Source organism: Notamacropus eugenii, chromosome 1, assembly GCF_028372415.1.
Source record: "Notamacropus eugenii isolate mMacEug1 chromosome 1, mMacEug1.pri_v2, whole genome shotgun sequence".
In the NCBI taxonomy this organism is placed as follows: Eukaryota; Metazoa; Chordata; class Mammalia; order Diprotodontia; family Macropodidae; genus Notamacropus; species Notamacropus eugenii.
The window spans coordinates 342,641,882-342,654,076 of NC_092872.1; the positions used below are offsets into that span (position 1 = coordinate 342,641,882).

The 12,195-nt window shown below is 34.9% G+C and overlaps 1 protein-coding gene across 3 annotated transcripts in view; it reads left to right on the plus strand.

The window, feature by feature from the left end:
• The window catches only part of FSTL4 (follistatin like 4), a 785,658-nt gene that overhangs the window by 492,236 nt on the left and 281,227 nt on the right, over window positions 1-12,195 (plus strand). The window lies entirely within an intron of this gene.

Here is a 12,195-nt window from a genome sequence, read left to right on the forward strand (position 1 = left end):
TCTTGAATTTCTCAGATAGTTTGCTCAATGCAAATCCCCTTGAAGAACTCGAGATCTACTAGCTAGAGTCAATTGTTAAATTTTCATTATGACCTTTTACACTTCAGAAATCAATTTGTACTAGTCAGGGTTTCATTTCTTGTTTAGTTCATTGTCTACACTTATGAAATTGTTACTAATGTAGACTAAAGTTAAAAATTTTTGTGAATTTATTCCCACTCAACAACCACACCCCTTTAGCCTCATTGGTAAACATTTTTTACTTTTATAGTCTGGAATATCCACATAAACGTTACTAGACCTTAACAGGAGTACAGTAGTAGGCTCAGAGAATGAAATCATCAGAAGACTAAATGCCTCATGACTGTATAATATACAACTGGCATTTCTGGAGGGCAAAGCACATCAGTCATCTTCTTTAAGCCTCCCATCATGTCTCCTTGAGTTATTAGAGCAACAATTCACTTTTTAATCTTTGTAAACATTGTAACTTGGTTATTTTAGGAACTTATATTTTCCACCAAGTCTCCACTCAGAGTCCAGTTTCAGTTTTCTTCATTGATACCCATTTTTCTAAAATTTCATCATTTATGAGATTTTTAAATAATGTTTCATCTTATAACAAATTGAATCATCAAGATAGGCTCATAGAGAAAGCATTCTTTCTTCCTTGCTGCATTCTTTAAGAAATTCTTCTAATTTTTTTAATAAAAGATAATTGTCCTTTTAATTCTATGAGTACACCTCTAGTGAGCAAATTTGTACTCTTGGGAAACCCTCTAAGGGGTGATTAGTTTAGGAAAAAGGGCCTAATATTCTAATTCTTTCTGATCACAAATAAATAGCATGTAAAGGTAAATTAATATTTTTTAGGTAGTCCTTAACAAAAGCTGATTGTGGATGTCTCTAGACTGTACTTCATTAACCTTATAAGACTTTCAAACTCAGGGGAACATGATAATGAAATATACATAGTTTTATTTGATTTTTTCCAGTTCTTTTGTCCTCAGGGAAATGAGGAGGTACGTGAATGGGTTTAAGCATTTCTTTACCTTTTCTTTCTCAATAAATTAGTGGCATGCTTTTATTTATTGTATTTGCTATAAACCATTGTGATTTGACCTTAAAGATTCATGCCATTCTGTTTTGATAATTTTCTTATTTAAATTTAGGTGTCGATACAATGTCCTCTGGTGTCCACTGATTTCCTTCTATTAGATGTTAGTGAGTTTATTTAAGATAAAAAGTTCTATGCTCAGTTGCAATCTGTTTTAGTTCCTTATTAAGGGAAATTCCTAACATCAGAGCAGGTTTAGTTCATCTTTCTAATCCTGAATATGTGTTTGTGTGTATGTACATTATATATAAGGGTGGGTGGGTGGGTGGTGTATATGTGTAACATCTTCTTTACTCCTGTCCTCTTTGTGATTCAGTCAAAGTTTGTTTTATTAAAATCAGCAGATTATTTTGTTGTGTCTACAAATAGACATTCAGAATGGAAACCGTGGAAAGATTTAATCTTTTCTAAGAATTGTTGTTGACTCATTTCAGTCATATCTTGATTCTCTGTGACTCCATTTGGGGTTTTCTTGACAAATATAGTGAAGTGATTTGGCATTTCCTAGTAAGCACCTGAGCCCAGATTTGAACTCAAAAAGATGAATCTTCGTGACTCCAGGCAAGAACTCTATGCATTGTGGATTATTCTTGGTATATAATCTTTTTTATAATGTCAATACTCCCAAGAACTTTCCTTGATAACTTCTTTTTCTGCCATACTTAAGTTCAAAGTTTCAAATCTAAAGACACAGAATTTCTTCCTCCCTTGTTATGACATAGTTTCTCCCTTTTATAATAAGGAATTTTAATTTGTGTACCCTTCTTACTCAATAGATTTGATTGACGCTAGAATGTATATAGATTCTGTTCAACTTTAGTTCTGAATGTTTGATTTAAGAAGAAAAAAGAAACAAAAGTTATTATGCCTTATTAAATCAAAAGAATCAATCCTGAGCCCTTTTGACTTCATCCTCTCACTTTCCCTTAAGTTTTAATACAGGCAGTCCTCAGCAAAGCTACTAGGTTGTGCTTGGGAATTGCCAAATGTCACTATTTCTTTAGGGACATGTATCAGATTTAAAAGAAATTTTGTGTTCTGTACTACTTCCTTTTATCTGTTAAATAGCATTCTTTTTTTTTCCTCCCAATATAACATGTATCTGCTTACTGATGATACTATTTATACCTGTTTGTCAAATAGAAATATTAGGCATCTGCAAAGTTAAACATTATGATGTTTGAGAATAAACCCTCAACACAATATCATGTAGATATGTTTTGAATTGTGATGCTGCCACTAAACTACTGTGTGGTCTGGGATATACCACTTTCCTTTCTTCAGGCTCAATGTCTTCATCTGGAAGGTAATAGGTTGAAATATGTGGCCTCTGAGAGTTCTGCACACTTTGATACATAAGGATATCATGGAAGATGGCGGAGTAGAAACACACAAATATGCTAGCTCCAAACCCACAGCCCATGAAATATCTGTAGGAAAGAGCTGCCAATAAATTTGGGAGCAGGAGAAGCCACAGAAGCGGAGCGGACCTGATTTCTGTTCCAGAGAGCTCTGAAAACCTCTCGCAAAAGGTTCTTCGTGCTGTGGCCGCGGAGCTGACCCCAGCCCTGCGTTGACCGCCCAGCGCCAAGAGAAGCAGATCCGAGCAGACTTCAGGGACAGAATCTCCAGCAGCCAAGCAGGTCCCTCCACCCACAGGTGACAAGGGTTGGTGAGAGGCTCTCTTCAGCAGGTCGAGAGGGGAGTGAGGAGCCCCCGTGACTCAGGCCCCCTCGGGGGGCACCAATGGAGGTGGGAGCAGACCAGGGCTCCCCAAGCAGGCAGGAGCCCGGATCCATTGTTTAAGGTCTCTGCATAAACCCTCTGAGGGAACTGAGCCCGTGAGGCGGCCCTGCCCCCACCCAGGCAGCTGAACTTGATCTCACACTGAATAGCAGCCCTGCCCCTGCCCAAAGCCCTGAGGCTGGGAAGCAGCATTTGAGTCTCAGACCCCCAAGCGCTGGCTGGGATGTTCCGGAGGCAAGGTGGGGGTGAGGAGAATATTCAGAGGTCAAGTCACTGGCTGGGAAAATGCCCAGAAAAGGGAAAAAAACCAAGACTATAGAGGGTTACTTTCTTGGTGAACAGGTTTCTCCTCCCCTCCTTTCTGATGAGGAAGAGCGGTGCTCACCATCAGGGAAAGACACGGAAGTCAGGGCTTCTGCATCCCAGCCCACTCAATGGGCTCAGACCATGGAAAAGCTCAAAAAGGGCTCAGAAAATTTTGAAAATTATGTTAGAGGACTGGAGGAAAAACTGGAAAGAGCAATCAAAGACATGCAAGCAAAGGAAATCATGACCCTATATAACTTAACCTCAGCCATTTCCTCATATCCTTTCTCCAGATGAACAATGCACAGAAAGAAACAAAATTCCATTTGTTCATCCCATTAGCCTCAATTGCCACTATCTAAGACCTTTTTTAATTTAGTAAGTTATTCCCTTAATTACATGTAAAAACCATTTTTTGACTTCATCTTTTAAAATGTTTGAGTTCCATTATATATATATGTAAATATGTATATCTGTATGTATATGTATATATGTATACATGTATGAATGAATGTGTGTATGTATGTGTCCATGTGTATCTGTGTGTATGTGTGTGTACTCTTTTTTTTCAATTATTTTATTGGTTTTCAGTTTTCTACAATCACCTCCATATATCTTAGATTTTTTCTCCTCCTTTTCCCTGCTTTTCCCCCTCCCCAAGATGGTACACAATCTTTTAGGTTCAAACATACATTCTTATTAAATACATTTTCACCTTAGTCATGTTGCATAGAGGAATTAAAATGAATGGGAGAAACAATAAAACAAAACAAAACAAAACATAACATAACATAACACAATAGAAAATGGTCTGCTTTGTTCTGCTTTCCAGTTCCATAGCCCTTTCTCTGGATGTGGATGGCATTTTGCCTCAAGAGTCCATTGGGAATGTTTTAGGTCCTTGCATTGCTATGAAGTTACAAGTTTACCAGAAAAAGCATACTGTGGTTGTTATTGTATACAAAGTTCTCCTGGTTCTGCTCTTTTCACTCAGCATCAGATCATATAAGTCTTTCCAGGCCTCCCTGAAGTCTTCCTGTTCATCATTTTTTATAGCACAATATTACATTAATATACCACAACTTGTTCAGCCATTCTCCAACTGATGGGTATCCCTTTGATTTCCAGTTTTTGGCCACTACAAAGAAAGCTGCTATAAATATTTTTGTACATGTGGGACCCTTTCCCATTTCTATGATCTCTTTAGTATAAAGTCCTAGAAGCAGTATTGCTGGGTCAAAGGGTATGCACATTTTTGTAGCCCTTTGGGCATAGTTACAAATTGCTCTCCAGAATGGTTGGATCAACTCCCAGCTCCACCAACTATGATTTAGTGTTCCAATTCTCCCACATCTCCGACATTTATCATCTTCCTGTTTTGTCATGTTAGCCAATCTGATTATGTGCACCTTTAATTGTAGCCTGGAGGATAGAGGGGGGAAACAAGGGGTCAAAAGAACAAAGTAAAATGTGTACAGCAACGAATAAAGGAAAACCTTTAAGAAAACAAATAAAAGACAGACAACTTTCAACAAAATCCACAGTATTTAATGTGTAGGCTTCCTTACAATGGAAATTCATTGCATATAAAAAACTTTTAAATGATTTAAAAAACTGGAAAAAATTTGATTTCCAAATTTTCTCTTTCTTTTCCTCACGTCATTGAGAAGGCAAGCAATTTTATATAAGTAATACATGTATAGTAATGACAAACATATTTCAATATAGTCACATTGTGAAAAAACAGACAAAAATAAAAAAAATAATGAAAGTCAAGGAAAAGTATGCTTCAATCTGCGTTCAGACTCCTTCAGAACTTTCTCTTAAGTTAAATACCATTTCCTCCTAAGTCCTTCTGAATTGTCTTGGATCAATGTATTGCTGAGAATAACTAGGTCATTCACAGTTGGTCATCATATAATATTGCTCTAATTGTATACAATTTTCTCCTGGTTATGCACAATTCACTTTGTTTCAGTAAAACTAAGCCAAAGACCTTCTTTCAGCATGGAATCCTCTTCACCACTTCCTCCTTTCCTCACTCAAACTATATGACTTTGCACAAAAGAATGAGATACAAGACAGATCACATAATGATTTTATACAACAAATTCCTTATTGAACTTCTAGACATCTTGGAGTATACACACTTGTGTGGGCACACAAACACACACATCCCATAATATGACAATTACACAGGCTCATCACACAGTGGACATTTGTAATATTTCACCTGTGATATATATCATTCAGCCTCTGATGCTGCTCATTTGTAATTTTTTCTATCTATATCCCTAAGTTTTATCTCCTTCCCTGCCAGGTCTCATTTAAATCCTCTCAGTTCCTCTGGATTTTGAGAAAGCTGACAGTTCTAAATCTAGTATGTCAGTTTCTGCCTTCCTCCTTGAGATTATCTCTAGTTCTCAACCTCTCCCCTTCCTTTTCATCATTCTGTCACTCCCATTTCCTTCTATTTCCTCCCTCTTTATACTTCTTGGTAGCTCATTTCTATTTTCTCACTTTGTGTCCTGTTTCTTCCTGTCTTTCTCTTACAACTCATTCTCCCATTTTATAAAGCATGATTTCACTTTATCTTCTTCCTGTTTCTATTTTTCCTTTCTTTTTTATACCTTTCACAATTCACTTTTTATTATAATTTTTAAATAATGAATCTTTTTCAAGAAAATGAACATTTCCATATATAAAGAGAACAGAAAAACAATTTCTATGAAAAATGTAAATTTCAATTCCATACAATTTTATATAATATATTAAATTCACTATGTTAGCATTGAAATTATTTTTATATATGTATCCTCTTCTAAATTTATATTTTAAAAAGTATTTCATCGATGGTATTTTGATTTTTTTATTTATCACTATTTGCTTACTATACTTAGGTGTTTCCCCATGCCAACCTCACAAATAAAAACCCTCCATTACAATAAATATGTATAGTTAAGGAAATCAAATTCATTCATTTGCCACTTTGGAAACTGTATGTCCCATTTTGCAAGTATAGCCCATTACGTCTCTTCCTGAGATTGGAAGCACATACGTTCACTTTCAAAAACATTTCTCTTTATGGCAGGTATGGGTAAGTTGAATCTTTTCTACATGTCCTCCTGTTTTAGTTTATCTCCCAGTGCCATAGAAGTAGAATGCAAGGTCCTTGACATCAGGGATTGTTTGACTTTTATATTCATATTTATAAAGGTCTCACATATTAATGATTTCATAAAAGCTTGCTGGATGGTTGTTTGTAGTAGTGCAGTAGGGAATGAAGCACTTCCTGACTCTTTCCCCTGAGCTGACCTTTCTCTTAGCCCATGTGACAAATTATATTAGTCAGCAACATTTTATTGAATATCTGCTCTGCATTCAGGGTTGTCAGAGATACAACAGACATAAAATATATACTTCTTGGAAACACAGGAGGTCTCTATCATTTAGAGAATAACCAAACAAATTATAGTAAATGAAGGTAATGGAATATGGTAACATACAAAATAACGAGATGATTCCAACCGTTCCTGGAAAGGTTGTATGAGCTTAGGCAGAGTAGAGTAAGCCGAATGAAGAGAAAAATTTGTCCAATAACAATTTTGTTAATGTGGAAAAAAAGAAACACTTTGAAAGATATAAGTTTTGTGACTCTTAAAATGACTAACCATGGTACCAGAGTTAATATGAGTGTTCAATCATGTTACTCACATCTGACAGTTGTGATGGAGTAATCCTGCAAAACATGCTATGTATTTTCCAAAGTTGCCAATTTTGGTATTTGTTATCTTTTAAAATACATATTTCTAACAAGTTTTTTTTTCTTTTACTTTTAATTTGTTCAATTGAAAGGAGGACCATTAAAGCCAAGGATATTGTAACCTCTACCCCATCCCACTCCAATTACAAAAATAAAACATAGATTATTCAAGTATTTTAAAAAAACAAAAGAATAGAAGAAAATAGAAAGAGGTTCAGAAAGAATAATGGATATGCAAGAAAACTTTGTAAGTTATATGTTGAATTAATATATACTTTTCTCAAGAAAAATAACCCCAGTACCCATATGGAGTATTTATTAAGAAATAATATGCACTGTTCTTTATATAATAGTGATTTGTTTCTTTTAAATGCTCTTATTTTATTCTACAATGTACATGGAAAATCTCATGATACTTAATGTTTTCAAGTTCAATATAAAAAGATACAGTCCATAAATATGTATATTTTCTTTACATTATTCTACATGTGACCTCAGGAGAAATAGGGGTATGATCAGGCAGCAAGTCAGAAAGATTTCTTCAACATAGACTAGGTTCCAGCCATTGTATTAAGTACTCAGAATCCATGAAAAATAAAAGAAAAAGTTATCCTTGTCCTTAAGGAGCTCACAATCTAATAATAGAAGACAGCAGACAACAGGAAATTTAAAAATTGGGAGTATTGGGAGGAAACTGTTTTTTTTTTTCCAGAGAATGATGGAAAAATCCAATTGTTGTTCAGCATGGGAGAAATAGCAAGAAGCCTCTGCTCAGCTTCCTCCTTAAATCAATTTTGGAACTCTTATTTCCTCATTCTAATCAAAGTGTCCAACCAGAGAGATAGAGAATACTAATGGAATCCAAATTACAATCCAAACCAGTGTTTATCAATAGGCTGAGTCCTATTTTTACCAAATTTTCTTCAGAGCAACCACAAATGTTATAAGCTAATATATGAAGTCTATTCAAGTTGGTTGGACAGTACCAGAAGAGATAGGTCACAGACAGTTTTGGGGAATTGATTCTTTATTCAAATCATTGGCTACCCTCCCTCTTCCATTAAAATGTTCTTTTGATAAGGTCCAACATTCACTCCCCAGATTTACCTCTGCCAAGTGTGTCCTTGGGTTCAGATAGGAGGTAAATGACACTTTTCAAATTATCTATGGTATTCTTATTTGGAAAAATAACTTCTGGATAGGAACTCACATGGTTTTTGTTGATTCTTGTTGCTACCTTTTTTGATAAGCTGATGGTGTGTGTTTGCAACCCCATGGATCAAATAAGAGGAGTTATGGTATTGCATTAGTGAGATGTTTGTACCTTTTTTAAAATTATTTAATATGGAGAATTGTAGCCTTAGGCAACCACTTAATCTCTTCACACCTTAGTATTCCCCCCCCCCACTTAATTAGTAACATTAGTAAATTAGTAATTAGCAATTTTTTTCATCTTTCTTCTTTTCCTTCCTATTTCATGACTTTTCATGTTGAACTCTACTCTTGGGTTTGGATCTGGCCTCTCACCTGCTGTGATTAGCAATTAATAAATTAGTAATTTACTGGTTGTAAATACCTTAGAAGATTGTCTTAAGGTTATCTCAATTTTTCTAGTTAAGAATTCAGATTTTCAACATTGGAGTCATATTTGTATTTTTTCTTCTCTTGCTTCCAAATAGTCTTGCAAATTCTACTCCATGACATCTATATTCCCTTCTCTCCACTCTCACAGCCACCATCGCAGTCAGGCATTCAATATCTCTTGCTTGTAATATGGTAATGGACTCAACATTTTTTCTTTTTACCTATCTCTCTCTCTCTCTCTCTCTCTCTCTCTCTCTCTTTCTCTCCAATTTCGTCCATAATTCTAGAGTTGCCAAAGTTATTTTTCTAAAGAAAGATCACTTCTCTCTCATGCTTTCAAAATTCCTTTGGATCCCTGTTTCTTCTATTGTAAAAATCTAATTACCTTATTGTCTTCTAAATGCATTCACAAATTGGTTATAGCCTAGTTTTTATTTGTTGCACTGTCCCCTTTTAGTATAAATTTTACAAAAATTAGCAAACAGGAACATTTTCAACTACCAAAAAATCACTCAAATGTAAATGTTTATTACTAAATTTTATGTGTCTATTAAATTTAACACAATAGTCATAAAAACTCCTATGCTCTTCGGTGTCCCCTTCAGAACTTCCTTTTGTTCTCTTCTGTGTATTTTAAATTTTTTCATTGATACTCTTTTCTTTGTTTTTTTTCCTATCACTGTCTATGATCATAAACTCTAAACTAATACAAAAGCCTACAGATGTAACAAAAATAAGTATAGGCAAAAAATTAAAACCATGATCCTATCTGAAATCATATGTGTCATTCTACAATGACCATTATAGAATTCTGTTACTAGACCAATCAGCCAATCAGTATTCAGTAAGCCCCTGTTATGTACTAGACACTGATTTTATATTTATACTTATGTGCAAACACATAATACATATACATGTTTATATATATAGTTCCAATTCCATTGTAACAAAGTGATGGAGCATATGTACAAAGTTCCATAAAGTCTATAATATAAGCTCATATTAACTTTTTAAAATATTTTTCTTTATTATTTCACATGAAATTTTTATTTCCACTCAGGAAACATTACATTCTTACTATGTTTGAAGTACTTAGTTATAACCATGAACAAAAGTGAAAAATTATATTGACTCTTCCCTCAAGGATCTTATAATCATATATCCTAATTGTGATTTCACTTTACTTTCTCCTGAGGGCATCAGGTCTTCAGAATGTTAGTGCAGAACTGAATCTTATAACCTATTATAGACAGTAGTGAATGCAAAGTAGTTGAGAAGAGATTTTCTGAAAATTTTGAATAGATGACAGAAAGGACATTTGTATGTATTAGCTATGAGTAAAAGAGAGGGTCTGAGAAATAATATATATATGATTGTTTGAATTAAATGTACATGACAGGGATTAGTAGGCCATCTTGCTAATTAGGGCAATATCTTTATCCAGGAGCCATAAATTGTCAAATATTCTCCAAACTCAAAGGACCTTGAGAGGTAGCTATGGAAACTTTTTTTCAAAGTTAACATCTCAGTGTCCTAGTAATCCTGAAGGTTTCTCTTCATCCCTGAGATTTAAAATGTTTGGGAGACAGAGCCAAGATGACAGAGAAAAAATAGGAACATACCTGAGGTATCCCAAATTCCCCTCCAATAAACTTTAAACTGGACCTTAAAACAAATTCTGGAGCTGAAACACCCAGAAAAGGATGTGTTAACAGAATTTTCTGGCCCAATTTAGAAAGCCTGTAGGAAAGGTCTGTCTCACTTGAGTGAAAGGAAAGCCCAACCATGTGCAGGTGGTAATCAGGGAAGCCAGTGGGAGGTCCCTAGCCTTAGCACAGATCAGCAACTGAGGCCACACAACCCCAGCCCAGCAGACCAACTTCACAGGAAACCAAAAACAGGCCTCCATCCCCTGGCACAGCAGGTGAAAGACCAGACCCAAACCCAGGAGTAGAGTTCAACATGAAAAGTCATGAAATAGGAAGGAAAAGAAGAAAGATGAAAAAAAACCTGACCTTAGAATACTATTATGGCACCAGGATCAAAACACAAACTTGGAAGACAACAATGTCAAAATGCCTACATGCAAAGCCTCAAAGAGAAATAGAAATTGTTCTCAAGCCCTAAAAGAACTCCTGAAAGAGCTCTAAAATGATTTTAAGAATCAAATAAGAGTATTAGAACAAAAATTAGGAAAAGAAATGAGAGGATTGCAAAAAAGTATCACCAGGTTGGTAAATGAAGGTGGAAAAATGGAAAAAGATGTACAAAACTTCACTAAAGAAAACATCTTCTTAAAAAGTAGAATTGAGCAAAAAGAAAAACAGACACAAAAGCTAACTGAAGAAAATAATTATTTAAAAATTATAACTGGGCAAATAGAAGCTAATAATTCCATGAGACATCAAGAATCAAACAAAATCAAAAGAATGAAAAATTAGAAGAAAATGTGAAGTACCTCATTGACCAAACCATAGATTTGGCAAATAAACCCAGGAGAAATGAGGTAAGAATCACTAAACTATCTAAAAACCTTGATTAAAAAAATACTATGGACAGTCTCTTTAAGGAAATTATAAAGGAGACTGCCCTGATATCCTAGAAGCAGCAATTAATATGGTATTTTAAACAATCTCCCATTCACGTCTTGAAAGAGATCTCAAAATGAAAACTCTAAGAAATATTTTTGCCAAATCCCAGAATTATGAGGTCAAGGAGAAATTCCTGTAGGCATCCAGAAAGAAACAATTCAAATATCATGAAGCCCCAGTCAGGATTACACTGAACTAATTGCCATTCTAAAAGGTAGATGGCTTTGAATATAATGTTCTAGAGGGCAAAATAACTAGGATTACAACCAAGAATCACCTGCCCAGGAAAACTGAGTATGATCATTCAGTGTGAAAAAAAATGGATATTGCATGGGATAGAGGACTTACAAGTATTCCTGATGAAAAGAACAGAGCCAAAAGGGGGGAAAAATGGGGAGGGGGCAGGGCAGAAGACCTATTTGTATAAATATTTTTACAGCAGCTCTTTTTGTAGTGGCAAATATTTGGAAAATAAAGTTATTTCTATCAGTTTGGAAATAGCTGAACAAGTTGTGATATATGGTTATGAGGAAATTTTACGGTGCTATAAGAAAGGACAAGCAGGATCATTTCAGAAAAAGCTGAACTTATCTGAACTAATGCAAAGTGAATTATACAGAACTTGGAGAATGTAGACAGGAACTGTGAATGACAGCTATTCTCATCAATACAACGATCCAAGACAATTCCAAAGAACTCATAATGAAAAATGCTAACCTCCTTCAGATAAAGAACTGATGGAGTCTGAATGTAGATCAAAGCATACTATTTTTCGCTTTCTGTATTTTTAATTTTTTTTATTTGGGTTTGTGTCTTCTTTTACAACAACATGGCTAATATGTTTTCCATGACTGAACAAGAAAAACCTTTATCAAATTGCTTACTGTCTGGGGGAAGTGGGTGTTGAGGGAGGGAGCAAGAAATTTGGAACCCAATTTTTAAACAAAAGAATGTTAAAATTTTTCTTTACATGTAACTGAGGAAAAATAAAATATTATCTAAAGATAGAACTATCTGGAAAAGCTTCATATTGAAAGCAAGTCCTTGCTCAAAATCAAGGAAACACTTCAACAATCAAGGTAGTAGAA